General features: G+C 41.9%; 1 protein-coding gene and 1 long non-coding RNA gene across 2 annotated transcripts in view; one reads left to right on the top strand and one right to left on the bottom strand.

The window, feature by feature from the left end:
• Window positions 1-1403: 1403 nt before the first annotated feature.
• Window positions 1404-8524, bottom strand: LOC142468118 (uncharacterized). Its single transcript, XR_012788582.1, has 3 exons — window positions 8421-8524; window positions 3715-3954; window positions 1404-1532 (listed from the first exon to the last, which is right to left on the bottom strand). It is a non-coding gene; the product is annotated as an uncharacterized LOC142468118 (long non-coding RNA).
• A 115-nt stretch (window positions 8525-8639) lies between these two features.
• Window positions 8640-17418, top strand: part of PRICKLE2 (prickle planar cell polarity protein 2) — a 163881-nt gene continuing 155102 nt past the window's right edge. Inside the window, exon 1 of the mRNA XM_075574256.1 lies at window positions 8640-8957. The gene's annotated coding sequence lies outside the window, so the exon portion shown is untranslated. The remainder of the gene's footprint in view (window positions 8958-17418) is intronic.

Here is a 17418-nt window from a genome sequence, read left to right as displayed (position 1 = left end):
TCAAATTACTACCCTTTTATTTTTTTATTATTACTTTTTGTTTTCCTTGGCATGTACTGTGTGTTTATTCATTTCTAAAGGTGGTGGTGGTACATTTCTGCTGGTCTTTGTATGTTTGATGTCACAATGTGCTTGAATCTACAATGCTCTATCTTTACATTTGTGAAATGAGTTCACCAAGAACACGTCTCAACCAAAGGAACTGTGACCTGTAGTTTTAGACTTGTGTCGCTAGAACAATGCTTTCAGGGCAGTCCCTTCTAGCACCAAAATGTAATAATGGCAGTGACGTGTTTATGGGTTTAAATTTGAGATTTATTGCCGTTTTTACCAATATTAGACACCTATAAATATTTTTAAATCATTTTTTAAAGTTGGTTTGTTACTTGGGAGGGGTCTGATTTTTCACTGGCTGCTCCCTTTTGGGCGATGTTACTGTATTCAACAAACGCTTGCACACGCAAAGCCCTCCCCACTCCTTCCCTTATCTCTTTGTTCTGTGACAGACAGGATGGGCTAAGGCTAAAAAAAAAAAAAATACTTGATTGCCAAACACTACAATATTGAGAGGCACAGAAGAAAAATACTTGCTGTAAGCATAGTTACATTTGTTTAAGGTAGCCAATTAGATTGTCTTTAATAAATGTTGTTTTTCTGTCACGAGGGATTGCCGATTTAAGGTGCAAGCACTTGCGCTGTAACACTCTTAACGGTTTCTAATCCAATTTGAAAAAGCATGCAAAATCTATAATGCATACAGATGTAGCCAGGCTTCCTGTTGTAGGGCTGCACGAAACATGTGTAAACTCCCGGCATTTATTTGCATGTTGCAGCCCCACAACTGCACAGCAGTTGCAAAAATGTAGTTTTGCGGCAGCTGTAGTACTCCGTAGTAACGATAGGCGGTGCTAGTGTGTCTTTAATCTAAATGCAATGTAACCCACCCCTTATCACCACAAAAAAACTTCAGATGACTAAAGTGTTTTTAAAGTAGGGCATTTTTTATTCTATTAAATTAGGGTTTGGAGATAAATAACAAAGACTTTGACATAATGCTATCTTCTTCAACCACTATCTTTGCCCGGCTATCTCTTGTATGGTTTCATCTGCAGAGAATGTTCAGTGATGCAAGCGCTCTAGTGACGGATCTGTTGTATGGTTTCACCTGCAGAATAATTGTCAGATTGTTGTTTATTAATTATCCAGAAGAAATAATGCATGAATTACTGTGCCCTTTCCGCGTGGATTTGCATAACTCGTAGCTGCTAACAATATCCCCCATTGTCTCTTCTGTACACGTATTTGCAAAAATCTAATTAGATTTAGCCATTTTTAAGAAGTTCCAAAAATATTATTTTAGATTAACATCATTTTTTTTTTTTTTTTTTATAGAATGGGAATCGGGGGGGGGGGGGTTCTTCCGGAGCTGAACCCCATTAATCTCAGCTCTGGGGACACGCCACAGTTCCCGAGATACTTAGCAGTGATGCTACCGGTGTCACGTCCTCACGCGGCGGCTTCTTCCGGTCTCCCTGAAATAAAAAAGGACCCATGTGCTTAGATAAACTTAGGACTGTCTCATTGAGATGGCCCTGCACATGCCCAGAGGACTGCATTGTCTGTGTTGGCAAGTTACACAATCAAACTACAAACAGTCTTACCAGGAAATAAGACTGGAGCAATTTATCTGCTGTCACTACTGACGAGTATAGTACCACTTTGTCACTTTATTCATTTGTGTGGGTATTGTCAAACAACTTTATACATTATAGCAACTATATTGGCATTAGCTGTTACAACCATACGGCAACAAAAAAAACTGCCTGTGGGTATTGCTCAACACTTTGAGTACACATTTAAACTCCTATTTATCAACATAGTTGCCGCTACAACGTAGTTTATGTCTATCCTACCTCTAAGCAACACTGTTGTCACCACTGTGGTTCAGGGGACTAGATCCATACATACTGTCCGGCTTCCTGGAATGCAGCCCAGAGTACTGTAAACTGCAACTGTATCACCAGGATCAAAGGCATATAGCCTGAGACAGTAAGCCATTATGGCTATCCCTCCATCTGATCTCAGGATAGCGACTGAATACTTCACCAGCGCTATTGGCCAACAGGAGAGCACCCACTGCCCTAATGTCCCACACACTACACCAACTATTGTGTGCCTTATTTTATATATACCCATTAAAATATTGATTTTACTTAATTCCGTCTTTACTACTTATGAGGAGGCATGCACCATTTTTAGGATTAAAATGTTACTTCAAAAGCAGTTTATAGAAAAAAATCTGTATGTAGCAGGTAGGACTGCAGCTAGATAAATAACTGAATACTCGTGTCACCCCTTAAACTGTCAGCTTTTGACTGATTAGACAGCACGGCCTCACTGCATATGGTATTTGTTGAGGAAAGATATGGTGGACTCCAGTTTCCACTTCTGTCAATCTTCTTTGTCAGCAGTAAAACCTCACAAAAATGTTGAGTTGGCCTGTTTTGTTAATGGGGGAAGTCTGTAGCACTTGCACAGTAGTGTACTGTAGCTGTATTCCAGACATAATGGGGTCAGTGGTTAATAAGATCAACTTGGTGACAAAAACTGGAGGGATAAAATAGCGTGAAAGAATTAAACAAAAGACTTGAGAGAAATAAGCCATCCACACTATAAAGAGATTTTCCAGACAAGGCAAGGAAAACGAAATCTATCCCCCACGGAAGGAAATGTTCAAAAAAAGCAACCTGCAAAAATAATTTTGTCTTGCAGTCAGGCAATCCTTTCAGCACATTCACACAATGCTCAATCACTTCTTGGACTGTACTTCTTGTTCTGTGTAAGCAGATCAATGTGCTGCTGAAACCTTCTAATGCATTGAGACCTGAGCTTGGGTATCACATACTGTATCTTGTCAACATGAAAAGATTCGGTTAACTGTAGGCTCAGAAAAATTCTAAATACTTGGCAGCAATGTTCTGTGCTTCTCGCCCCCGAGTACAGTTTGATTTTGTGGATCATATATACTTATTCATAAGTCTTGCAATAAATATTTTGCATTTATTTTATATTTATACTGTATGATAGATCTGAATTTGACTACAAGCTGAAAATTGTTAACTAGCACAGATCTATATAAAATAATACTGAGAATCCCAGAAGTACGTGCTAACCTGGCAGGGTATTTTATTTTGGTCCTCGTTTCTGCAAGAAATGTCACATTGAATCCATGAAATCAAGGCACTTATAAATTGGACACAATTCTTGATGGTGAAATTCCCTATGGATATAAATATTCATCATATCATTACCTCAAATCTGCTTATCGAGATAGCCCATTCGGCTAATTCCGTTAGAAATGGCTAACATACCGTTATGTAACAGGTTATGAATAACTGGATGTTTTTATTGATCTGAAGTATAATTTTGCACTTCTCTAGCTTTGCGTATATTTTTATAACCTTAACACTTTCCAGTGCTTGGTGGGTATTTAATACAGTGCATTGCGATGCCCCCCACAACACTAAAAGGGTGACCAGAGTCCCCTTTCATGCTTTATGATTCACCTAATATATATATATATATATATATATATATATATATATATATATATATATATATATATATATATATATATATATATATATTAAAATATTCATTTAAATGAATTAAAATTAAATTAAAATATTTTCCAGTAAAAATACATTGAGTTACCTCTCATTTTCAAGTTTATTATCTTCAGCCCTTGTCGTTCCTCTGCTGGATGAAGCCTCCCCAATGAACTTCCAGGCACTGTGGTTGCAAGCCTCTCTTGTCCAGGTTGCTCCAACAAATTGTCTGACTTCATCCTCCCATCTTACGTTTAGTTCTCTTGATATTTTCGTACCCCTTAGAGTCCAGTCCAGTTGGGATTGCTGTAGGATGGTAAGCAGGGACTGGCTGGCAGATTTTGGCCTGTGGGGGGAGGGGGGGGGTTAGGTCGGCAAGCCCAACCAATCGGCCCAAGACTCGGTGGCATGCGCACACACACCAGACGCACTCACACCATACAGACGGCACGCACCATATGCACACACGCACACCATACACACACACACACACACCCTATGTACACTAAGGATGATAATGTTACCAGCGCACACACCTTAACGTTTGTCCCTGGTGCCTGCGTTCTGCGAGGGGGCCATGGTGGCACAAAATGTTGCACGGTTGTTTTAATTTTTGGATTTTAAGCGCTTAAATAAGATGTTGTCTTTTTAATACACACACACTCTCCATGCAACGCACACACTCTCCATGCAACGCACACACTCTCCATGCAACGCACACACTCTCCATGCAACGCACACACTCTCCATGCAACGCACACACTCTCCATGCAACGCACACACTCTCCATGCAACGCACACACTCTCCATGCAACGCACACACTCTCCATGCAACGCACACACTCTCCATGCAACGCACACACTCTCCATGCAACGCACACACTCTCCATGCAACGCACACACTCTCCATGCAACGCACACACTCTCCATGCAACGCACACACTCTCCATGCAACGCACACACTCTCCATGCAACGCACACACTCTCCATGCAACGCACACACTCTCCATGCAACGCACACACTCTCCATGCAACGCACACATACACACCAAGCAACGCACACATACACACCAAGCAACACACACATACACACCAAGCAACACACACATACACACCAAGCAACACACACATACACACCAAGCAACACACACATACACACCAAGCAACACACACATACACACCAAGCAACACACACATACACACCAAGCAACACACACATACACACCAAGCAACACACACATACACACCAAGCAACACACACATACACACCAAGCAACACACACATACACACCAAGCAACACACACATACACACCAAGCAACACACACATACACACCAAGCAACACACACACGCAACACTCTCCATGCAACACACTTGCCATCAATGCATTGTGAAATTCTGCGGAACCCCAACCCTCTGGGATCAGATGCATTGGAAATTGTTCGGTATTTGGTACAATTTTTAAATGACATAAATTGCAAGGAAAAACACTGATCATTGCTGTGAAAACCTCAGTGTGTATATCTAAACTGTAGCAGTTGAATTTGTAACATAGATTCTATGACAAAAGTTTAAGGCTTGACCATCACATGGTGTCGGCAACACCTCATTATGTACTATGCTTTGTGAAAGCAAGACTAATATTTATAGATTTTTTTTTTCCCCTCTACGGTGATAGTATACATTTAGTTTTGCCCTGAGGAGCTTACAGTTCGAGGCACAATGAGATATTGTAGAGGAATTTGCTCTGTCAGCAGATTTGCCCTTGGATTTGACGCAGATTTGTCCCTTTCTATAGCCTTCTCAACCGTATTAAATAAATTATGGTGGATAAAAAAGTGACACAACCCTCAGTCGTACAGCAAATAAAAATATAACTTGTGTGTACATTCACGTCTGTGACCATTTGTCACGAACGGCACACGTGCGAGTACATGACTTGTATATCTGGCAAGGGTTAATACACACAGTTTTATATACGTGATCCAATCGTAACCTGCGCCAGGTCATTCAACTAAATAATCTCTCCTCAATCTGTCACAATATATATCTAATCGCTGTCACCACCAAAGTTATCAAAAATTTAATTTACAGAGTCTTTGGTCCCTGTTTACTAAAGAAAATGTGCACTTAAAACACACCTGTTTTTGCAAAATGTGTCTGAAACATTATATTACTCTACAAATCATGCAAGTTCAATCAGAGCCCAAACATATACTTATTAAAGTTTACATTTAATATACAAAAGTAGTACAGTGCTTGGTTTACAGAAATATTATTATAAGAACATACAATACAATAAAGGCAGACGGTTTCATCAAATAAAAAGGATAAACAAACCCTAAACTAAATTAACAAACATTTTAGGGTTCTGTCTGGGTATTCAGTGAGAAGATGCAATTTCAAGTTTCTGGTTGGTATAAGACACTCCCTTGGCACATGAATGGGCTCACAAGTGATATTTGTATATATTGTACAGTGCAGGTTTTTAGCACTTTTTTTTTTTACGCACTGTAACTTATTTAATGTTTGGCTGAAACCTATCCCAGCTTCATATTGCAAAGCCAGTATAACCATCCGCACACTGATGAGACCTAAAATGTTGAAACCACTTTCTGTGAGTAGGTTTATTGGCTCTGCACTTCTTTAAGCCAGCCTGTGCTGAAAAGCTGTGTAATACGGCAGGCATAAGTTTATAGGGGTCCATGTTAAAATGGATTTGAAGCGAAAGCTGACACTGCTCATTTGCATATCATTTCCCAGAATTTCTAGCTGCAGTGAAAGCATTGTATGCCAAGAGATCATGCTGAAAAGCAGAGTTGCAGACCTGTTAGACATGTGAATGTGCTCATAAGTGATCATTTTTATTTGCTATAGCCTTTTCAGATTCCCTTTCTGACGAGCCTTGAGGGAGGCTAGGACATCCACTTATTAACTGCACGTACGTAGGTAATTTAACTGCTTGCAATGCAAGAAGAATGATTTGCTTTAGTTGTGATAATCCACGCCTGCAGTGCTGCTGCAAGCACTTATATATGTATACTTTTGTATTTGTATACAATGCTCCTATCAATTTTAAGCTTGTGTGAACCTTGCCGCTTTTAAAAACAACTTTTGTATTCCAGCAGAAATGCCATCAGGAGGAATCTTGTAATGTGCAAAGGATTAAGGGTGACGGGGAAGATAGAATGGTGCATATGGAATAAAGTATTAAATACATTTGCATAATTGCTGGGGAGCATAGGGCCTGCATAAAAATAGGTACTGTAAATATATTATACAGCGCAGCTGTAAAAATGACAATATTGCTTTGAAGTGGATGAGCAACAGGAACAGCTGTAGTGTAACTATTTTTATTCCACATAAGACAGAGCCGTCTCTTTGTAGCCATAGAAACCACCCACCCAAATTACAGAGAAGTCAATACATTGGATACAGATACCAACCTTGCTTGTTTTTATGGCGGGTGGGGTGGAAACCACACACCACCAGCATAAGATTCAGGCATAAACTAAACTTCAAAATTGATCTTTTGTTGATGCTTTTGGCAATATAAAATTGATTTGATATGAATGAATAGTTCTACAAATGCAGTATATGCTGCAATAACTTGGCAGTGATGCATCGTGGGTGTTGCCACTTAGCATATTACAGCTGCCACCTGCTTTCATTGTAGCACTGACGTTTGCTAGGCTTGCTTTAGCACGGTTAGCCCACACAAGATCAGATTGATGATATGATTATTACTAATTCATAACAACTGTTATAGATTACACAACAAATTGCATATTTGTGACATTGTTCTAGATTATATATAGAATTTAAATGATCTATTAAAAAAAAAAAGGGAAAAAGCATTATAAACACAATAATCCAGACAAATGATTCTTAGAGATTGGGATCTATGTATCAAGGCAAAAATGGAGGAATCGTCGGGCAAAAAACACTGCAGCAGACTGTGGTGGATTTTCCATTAGGCCCGGGCCTAGGGCAGCAAAATTTGGGGGTGGGATGCAGAGGCCCCGCTCTTCCCCACTGATTACCGGGGGAGAGCGTAAGGCATCTGTTAAGGTCTCTTACCTTCGCCTTAGCGCCGCCCTACTCTTTGTCAACGTTGCGGCGTCACATGGTGATGCGTTGCCACGACAACGTGGTCACATGGAAATGCGTTGCAGCGTTATTTGATGCTGCGGCGCTGCAGGAGGAGGGTGGCGCTGCAGGAGGAGGGTGGCGCTGCAGGAGGAGGGTGGCGCTGCAGGAGGAGGGTGGCGCTGCAGGAGGAGGGCGGCGCTGCAGGAGGAGGGCGGCCCTGCAGGAGGAGGGCGGCCCTGCAGGAGGAGGGCGGCCCTGCAGGAGGAGGGCGGCCCTGCAGGAGGAGGGCGGCCCTGCAGGAGGAGGGCGGCCCTGCAGGAGGAGGGCGGCCGGGGGTAAATGGCTGAGCGGCAGATGAATCAAACAAATATATACTGTTACTTTCAATGGGTTCTTTTTCTTCAATTCGTATGGTGCAGTATTTTTGCCCCAGAATTGTTCTACTTTTGCCTTGGTACACAGACCTCATATTTCCTTCTTTATAATAGGGGGTATGGAATAAGGCAATGATTAGGCAACATGATATGCATTAATGGCGGCATGTGCAGCCCTTGGGCCCTCCAAAAGGGGCAAACATTACCCTTGATGGTCTGCAGTTTTCGGCCATGCCCGCCTGACCTGGTGTGACCTCCCGTGGATCACAAAGGGAGGTTGCATGGCGCAAAAAGCTGCATATTTTAATCATAGAATGTTTTACCAGGAAGTAATACATTGAGTTACCTCTCGTTTTCAAGTATGTCCTGGGAAACAGTGTGTGGCCAGGGTTCCCTGGTTTGGCTTTTACCTCCGCTGCAACTTGGGAGAAGGGAGGTTGCTGCAGAGTCAGGTGACTAGGCCTGGCCATTGGAGTGTTAGGATTCCCTGCTTAGGCAGTTGGTGCTCTGAGGGCTTGCTGTCAGTTGGAACTCGGACACAGCTAGTAGAGGTTGTATAAGTGCAGGGGTCTGTGACCCTCTGCACTAGGCCAGAGATCCCCGAGGCCCCAGATAATCCCCAACTCACCCTAGATTGTGGCTGCTTTAGGGAAGGCCCCTTCAGTTGGGGATCCTGCCCTTTAAGTGATTAGCCAGCTTAGGCCACAGTGGTTTAATTTGAACTATTGCTGCTGCAGTCTGTGACCAGACTGCAAGAGAGGGAGTGACCATCATTGCGGAAGTCACTCCAGAGGGAGACATCCCAACCAGCGGAGGATATCCTTGGATCGGCGGATCCCCTGCTTCTCGTTGTTTGCCGCCCGGGTGTGGACACACCCGGCAGGTACCGTTAACCAAACGTGCACCAACACCAGTATAATAAGGCGCTTTTCACGCCTAGAAGGGTGGGCATCTTTTGGGGACACTTATTAGGTGAAGTGACCAAAGGTCACCTCTGGTACTGTGGACACGGTGTGGGGATACACAGTGGTGGGACAACGCCCTGCGCGGTGAGGTATAGCTGTAACCATTAGTATTGCTATTGCATGTATGTGGTTTATGGTTATTGCTCACAGTAAAGGTTATTATTCTTATAATCTGTGGACTGTTATTAATAGTTCCTACTTGGGGTTATCCCATCCAATTGGGATCATGTGCAGGTGGAGGCGCTGCCACTCAGTTTATTCATTACCCCAGGCTCCCAGTAGCGGAGGCTCAGATCCCTGTGAGTCAACAGGTAATGCCAGCACTAGTAGACCCTTCACATTAGAGGGAAAAAGGGCTTCAAGTGTTATAACAATACATGGTTCCATTAAATGAACAGCGGTTATACATTCAATTCACAGACATTTCATGGACAGAGTTGGAAAATTGGTGCAGGGGATAAAAGGGTTGGAGAGTTTCAGATTGAAATACAGCAATTTTAACACCAACAAACGTCTCGCACGCTTTGGCTGCCCTTCAGCTGCACCAAAGGCTGTGCGCCTTTGGGGTGACGCAGATGTAGACTGAAGGGGTTCAGAATGAATGCAGCTGTGATTTCAGAGTCCTTTTGTCCTCCAGGGCATTGGCATTCCAGAGGGTGGGGCTGACGAATCACAGCAGTAAGCAAACTGAGATTAACCCTTAGCACACTGGTTATGTGCAGAGGGGGGCAGCTCTTGAGGAACCCCATCCGGGATTCGCCTTGGGGCGATGCAGATGTAGACTGAAGGGGTTCAGAATGTGTAGAAGGGGCGGGGGAGAGGGCAAAGGTCGGGGGATGCAGGTACAGCCCATGGACTGCTTGCTGCCCACTAATAACATGACTCATTAAATCTTTGTACTCCTATTATTCTGCCGCTAAACATTGTAATGTTGTAAAAAATATATATATATAATGTAACTGTTTCTCTTGTAATTGTGGAGGCAGTACAGAATTTGCACTAAAAAAGTAGCATTATATGGTATAATGAATTCATATAGCAACTATATAACAGAATTATTAACATTAATTCCAGGCCCATAATTTATGGACATTTTTTTTTCTTTATAAAACCTGGTAAATTCATGGTTTGTAATAGCAGCATTAAAATTCGTAGAGCTAATACCATTTACTTGACATTTCAGATTTGAAGAATTAATGCCAATACATATTTAGGATAAAAAAAACTTTTCATGGGCAAAAATAACAACAAGTATTTACTTGGCTTCAAAACAACAAAGCTCTCTTTGTGCAGCTGTTAATCTGTCAAGTGGATGCAGAAAATGAACGGTTGTTTTTAATCTTTTTCATTTGGTTTGAGCACAAAGGAGTTTTGATATAGGGGTGTGACGGTAGGGGCATCCTTGCTCAGTATATTTTAAGGTTAAGCCTCCTGGTTGCCCCTACCTGTCAAAATAGGGTGACTCAGGTATTGGGTCAGAGTGGCCATTTTAGGTCACAAAATGGCTACCAAGCCTGTATTATGTTATTCCCTTGTTGGGTATCTGTAGAAAGGTTATTTGTTTCTGCCAGTACAGTGTGTATTCTGTGGGATTAATTGTATGTTTGGCCCGTAATTCACTATGTGAGGCAGCCAAACAATAAATCTGAGGACTGTCCATTGTATTGGGTCAGGTGCAGTGTTGTGAGACAAAGGGGAGTTGGGCTGGGATGCGCCCATCTGCTGGTAGAGTACACACTTCAAAGTCAAAGTGCTATACCCTCCCTGGCAGTGAAGTGCCATGCCCTGCAGGAGGTACTGTATGGAGTGGAAACCGGGTAGTTGGGCATGCATCCTAGCACCGCTGACCCGTTCCTTAGAGTTAATTCTCTCTCCTTGATTCCCCGCCCCTTAAGGTGGTCATATAGCTCTGTACCAGCCCCCAGTCCTGATTGGTCCATCTCGGACGAGGCCTTGGTCTCTGATTTTAGCTCACGAACACCATCTTTTTGTTGACTGGTCGGCACCCAGTTTCCATGCTTTCAGATGGAGGCCGGGGTTCTATGTAAGCCGATGCCGATCAGAGTTGCACAGTCATCTGTGGTTCGTCTTGGTGTCAAGAAACTAACTGGAAATACAAATTGTGGGATTAGAGGCCGTGGGATATTCTGAGATGGACGGATCATGATGGCATCCTGGGTAAGTTTGCTCACCTAGTCAGCTAGGAGTCTGCCGTAACTCTCTGTCTTGGGAAGTTGCGACTGTGGTAAGTATCTGTGTTGCTCCCTGTTGGGTACCACCAAAATAAGACTAGATTATTTAACCACCTTGTTCTGTTTGGTGATTCTGATTCCAGTGTAAATCCTCTGGTCTCCTGTGACAAGAGGAAATAGGAAAAATACATGCCAACAGATCCAAATGTCTGAAGCCTTTCTAGGCCAGATAGATAATTGGTCTATGGACAAAATATTTCCCCAGGCAGCAATACTGTATATGGCGCCGAAGCAGGAGAATGCCGGCATAAAATGGCAAATAAGAGTACGCTAATGTCATAAACCACTTTTGGCCACATTTGGCTAATAGGGATATTGGCCATTAGTCTAGAGGGAGGGGGATCTTTGTTTTGGGGGTAGGGTGGGTGGGTGGCAGAATGGTTTAACGCCTTCATTACCATAGCGGTTAGCCACAATGGCAATTAAACTTTTTCTTTTAATTTTTTTATTTTGTACTTAGCTTTGAAGCAGGGAGTTTCTGGTGCTGATCCCCATTAATTTAAGCTCCCGGGGTCCCCCTGCTTCCCGAGATTCAGACCTCTGTTGTGGGTGCCGTTATCTTGGCACGGTTTAAATGTCCCGATCACGAGGGCCGTGATGTGGGAAAATTAAACTCGCAGAAGTCAATGTCATTACAACCTGATGGACAAATGCTGGACATTTGACAAAAGACAATCTGAAAGCTCTGACTTGTATCCTTTTATACGATATTGAATAAGGTGATGTTTGATTCTAGATATTAGATGACCAGTTAAGAATGCTATATATGGATGATGCAGAACAGGGAAACTCGACAAAATATTTAGAAAGAGAGACAGAGTTTGTGAGGAACAACGTGATACCCATAAAGATCTTTAATACAGTGGGGTGCAGGGAAAGAGGAGGTTTTTTTTCCCCCTAGGTGGAAGGGGTGCCCATTAGTCTACTCGGTATATATCCATATTGATCTAAATAATACTAGATCAATAGTAGCTCTCTTTCGGAAAAAAAGAGACATTAACTAAATGAAAAAGTTCTATAAAAGTTGTGGTGTTTAGTTGGTAAATCACAAGTTTTATAGTTCTAAAACATATAGTTAAGAATGCTCAAAGTGGCACAGTAAAAGAAAACTAATCATAGCTATAAAATGAATCGCAATCTGTTTAACAAGTGAGAGTCATTTCCTGGAATGTCAAGGGATTAATAATCCCATTAAAAGGGAAAAGGTCCTAAACTACTTGAAAAAAGATTAAAAACAGATCTTGCATACCTACAAGAGACGCATTTAGACTCCAGGGAAAGTGTCAAATTGCAGAGACTGGGTCAGGCATACAGTAGTATCTACTCTCCTGCAAAGGGGAAAGAAAGCAGAGGTGGCGATACAAATAAACAAAAATGCTTTCATGCACAGGGGAGGCAGAGGGGAAATATATGGACCACCATAATGTGACATTTTTTCAGGAGGTAACACCAATAATGCTGTGCAATGAAAGCGGAAACATGATTGTAGGAGAAGACATGAATAGTATCCAAGATGCAATGCTAGACCGGTCGAGCCAAGGTCCTCATACCGTAAGAGGTGAATACACACACACAACATGCAGTTTGTAAAAGACCCATTGGGATTGATGGATTGTTGGTAGAACATGAACCCTATTGAGCGAGATTATACGTTTTTATTCTAATGTACGCAATACTTTCTCTAGGATTGACTGCGTCTTGGTAAACTCCCGTCTGCTGGGGAAAGTTTCTGACACACACACACTGTAGACAGTAGGAGACCTTGTTATCTCAGATCATGCCATGCGTGGTAAGGCTAGATATAATGGTAGGAATTGGGGAAAAAAATGGAGCAAACTCATGGAGATTCCCTCATTACTTGACAACTAATGAAACATTGTAGAGATTACCTTTTAAATAAATGGAAGACTATGCAAAAAACAATAAGGAACATAGCAAAGACCCTATACTATACAGACGGTCCTCGCTTTTCCGAAGGAATACGTCCCGCAAACCGCCATTGGTTAAGACAGGTGTGCACAAACTGGGGGGTGCTAGATTTTCGGGGGGGGGGGCGTGGCAGTTATAGAGGTCCCACGCTCTCCCCCAAGGCATTTTAATTAAATGCCGGGGAACCGCGTGAGGCCTCTATAACACACGTAACTTCCCCCAACACGTCGTCATGGTAACCCGGCGTTTAATGACGCCACTGGGTCATGTGACATCATTTTATCATGGCAACGTGACATCACTTGACCCTGTGCATCATTTGACGCCGGTGCCGAGCAGGAAAGGGGGTGTGCATGGGGGAGAGTTTGCACACCCCTGGGTTAACAGACTGTCGGATTGTGGGTCCCATGTTAATCGGCGACGGTGACCGACGGAGAAGCGGGTCCGGCGTCAGAAAATCGGTCCGGCAGACTGCATTGTGCAGTGTCTGATAAAGCAGCGGTGTGCACACTCCCTGCGCCCCCCTTACCTGCTGCCTCCTCAGTCAAGCCCCTTGCCTCTAATGATGCATCAAATGACGCTGCGTGGTCATGTCACGTCAGCTAATCTATCTAGCTAATCGAGCCAGCTAATTGTAGAAGAGAATGGGCCTTTTGTATATTGAAAGTGAGCATGGAAACATTTTCTTCCTATTTGTATAATATTGTACATTAATGAAAACAGAATCTGTATGAATTGAGAAACATTCCTTAATAAATTTTTTTTAGTGTATATATGTATGTATGTATATATGTGTGTAATATATATGTATATATATATATGTATTATATAGTATATATATATGTATTATATAGTATATATATATATATATATATATATATGTATTATATAATATATATTATATAATATATAATATATTTTTTGTGTGTGCGCGCGCACATACTTATATCATGTGTGTGTGTGAATATATTGGGAGAGGAGCAAGATCTGTGTTTTTCAGACTGTTGAGACTTTTACTTGGCAATCTATTTCCAAACTATTTGAAATGTTTGATATTCGGCAATTTTTTTTTTTTTAATTTCCCAGAGTTCAAAAGGTGTGGCCTAAATGTTTGCCCATCTTTATGTATTGGTCTGCCTTAAATTAGGTCCTAAAGCCCTGGCTTGCATTTTCTATTATATCCTATTTGGCCATCTAAACCAGGGATGTCAAGTTGGCAATATAGAGACCAGACATGGTTTGATTCCACCCACCAACAATGTCCGTCATTATGATTCTCCAAGCAGTTGCTGTTACTGCGCGAGTTTTAATGTGTCCATTAAAGTTGCAATATATGTACTCTTTTTTTACTTGGAGATATCCATTGAAAGAGCAGAGGAGGTCCTGGGCTGCACTATTCTCAGCATCATTTGCATTGATTGTTTCCACCGATTTCCTCTTCTGTCCACTGTGTACAATAAACAGAAAGGAGGAACAGGAAGCTGGAAACAAAGTTAAAGCTGCAGTTCAAGCAATATCCTACATGTGTGTTTGTAATAAATCCGTTCTGTACTATAACAAAATACTTGTAGCATTTAAAAAAATACAAATAAAATGTTATAGACCTTTTTATTGTATTCTAAGGACGCAATTACAGTGACGGCACGCGAGTCGGTCATGTGACGTGGCTGTGGCATCTAAAAACAAATTATTTTGCCGTCTCTGGATACAGCCGCTCCGTCGCGCTTCCGCGCGGTCGCACGCACTATCTGCAGCTTCATTGGAATTGAGGTATTTGTTTTGTCGCTGCCTAATGTAACAAGCATTTTTGTTTCTATAGCAACCTTTTAGAAAGTCACATCCCCTTCCTCTTCTGAAACCGGCTCGGGCAGACCCCTTTTGCCCTCTCTCTAGCAGTGCACCAATTGTATCTAGTGCCTGCCTGGTCACATGATCTTCCCCACAGAACTTTGCATCTTTGGTACTCTTCTGCAGCACTGAGAGTGATTTAGTGAACCCCCAAGCCGAATGTTTGCCGATCGATCACAGGAGAACGGATCGATCGGCAATTTAGCTAATCACTTTTCAGTGTGCAGATTGTGTTGATGCGCATATTGAATGGAATTTTTTTTTATTTTTAAACAGCAGCTTTAAAACAAGAGTGAGAGAATTAGCACACAATGAGTAGGGGAAGAAGGTATTTTGTTTGCAATTATCTTGCTTCAATTTTCAACATAATTGTCCACATGCAAAGAAATACTGTAGCTCTGTTTCCTAAAAACGCCACAAACAAACAGTTTGGGCCTTCTCTCTTTGGGAGGGTATCCAGCTCTGGTCTAAAAATGTGGCCTTATAAAACACATTTCTGTTAATACTCTAAATCCTGGCAGTGTCCGTAATATATTGCAGGAGTAGCGAGTACTGACAAGCCTATAATACATGATATATTTTGAAAAATGTTGTATACTTGCATTGCTCCCATAAATTTAACTTAAGAAAATAACTGAGCAGGCCTGGCACTTTTTGACAAATGAGCCGGCAGTGATCGTGACCTTAAGAGGCTTGTGCAGTAGAATTGTACAGAAGGCTTTAACTGTTGTACAATTTTGAGTTTAATCCTTTAGTTCACCAATAGCAAAGACAGAATGTTCCAAGATGTTTTAGTTCTGTTACAACTTCATGTTTTTAGCTATGATTCAGAAGGGGATTACAAACCCAAAATCTGCACAGTAAAATCATGTTATTTCAATGGACCAAATGTATATTTGCTACTATATTCCTCTCCGCGTTGCAGTTTTTGGTTACACTGTCTAGATGTTGTGGTTTCAAGTCAGCACACAATTAAATGACTAGATTATCCAGTCATTTCTCCAGAGCACAAATGTGTGCTAATATAGTATTCAGTGACGGTAACATTGACGTGGCTAAGTATCATCCATATTAATAATAATAGCATATTCTTGTATAGCGCTGCTAGTTTTACATAGCGCTTTACAGAGACATTTTGCAGGCACAGGTCCCTGCCCCGTGGAGCTTACAATCTATGTTTTTGGTGCCTGAGGCACAGGGAGATAAAGTGACTTACCCAAGGTCACAAGGAACCTGACACCAGGAATTGAACCAGGGTCCCCTGCTTCAAACTCAGTGCCAGTCAGTGTCGTTACTCACTGAGCTACTCCTATTCATGTACTCCTACAGCTTACATCCTGTTATACATCCTTCTTTGCCAGAGTGGTCAATGATACCAAAGAACGTTCTCCTTAACCTTAAACTGGTCATTCATTAGGATTCATCTGCTGCTATTATGGGGGCAAATAACATTAACTGACTTGTGTGTCAATGAAATTGCAGTTTAACGTCACTTGGAAGTCAAATATTTTCCCATGGAACTGTTTCCGGGACCCCCCCCCCCCCTCGTTCTAATGCAGTTATTAGAACGCTCCTGTAGGGTAGGCCTATGAAGTTGCCATATTAATTTGAGTGTAACCACTAGCTAAATAAACTTTGGGATGAAAAAAGTTGTAAACTGCTATGGTGAACATAACCAGATGTGTCAAGTAAGAAAGCAATAACCATTTGCTGATTTGCATTACTATTTTATTTAAGATCTTCTTGTTTATTTTAATGTTGCATAGATTTCATAAAAATGACCGATCGCGTATGGACAGGTTAAAGTCTGAGTTATGCAGCTGTAATGAAAAAGTACCGGAAAGTATGCAATATTTCATAGGTTTTTGTTTTAATGTAGCTTGCATGTAATCTGTTTTATTTGGAAAAAATGTTTGTGGGTTTTGATGGTAAAACCAAAGAGTGCAAACATTTAAGCAAATGCAGACCATGTAAAACATTATTAACCATAAAAAAAAATACTTTTAGAGCTCATGGTAGATGCAGCCTTCATCCCGGATAACATAATTTTTTTTATAAAATGTGTAAATTCCTAAACATGGAGTCATTGATATTTTTTCTTTTTGGTTCAATCCCGTGACTTCAATAAGGCCTCGTCCCAGGTGTAAAAAGGCGCGCTGGCGCTCCAGCGCTGCACCCTGCTCGGCCGTGCTTTTCCTGGCCGGCTAGGTGCGCGCACGTCTGGGGACGCGGCCCCGACGTCACGGAGCTGGTTCGCCCTCATTAGGCAAACCGCTCACGTGACGCGCTTGCGAGCAGCAAAATTAATTTTGCTTGCTCGGCAAGCGGTTGAGCGACGAGCAGGCGCACC

This window comes from Ascaphus truei, chromosome 17 (genome assembly GCF_040206685.1).
Source record: "Ascaphus truei isolate aAscTru1 chromosome 17, aAscTru1.hap1, whole genome shotgun sequence".
Lineage (NCBI taxonomy): Eukaryota > Metazoa > Chordata > Amphibia > Anura > Ascaphidae > Ascaphus > Ascaphus truei.
The sequence above is the reverse complement of the archived record's forward strand: the minus strand, read 5'-3'. Positions and strand labels throughout refer to the sequence as shown.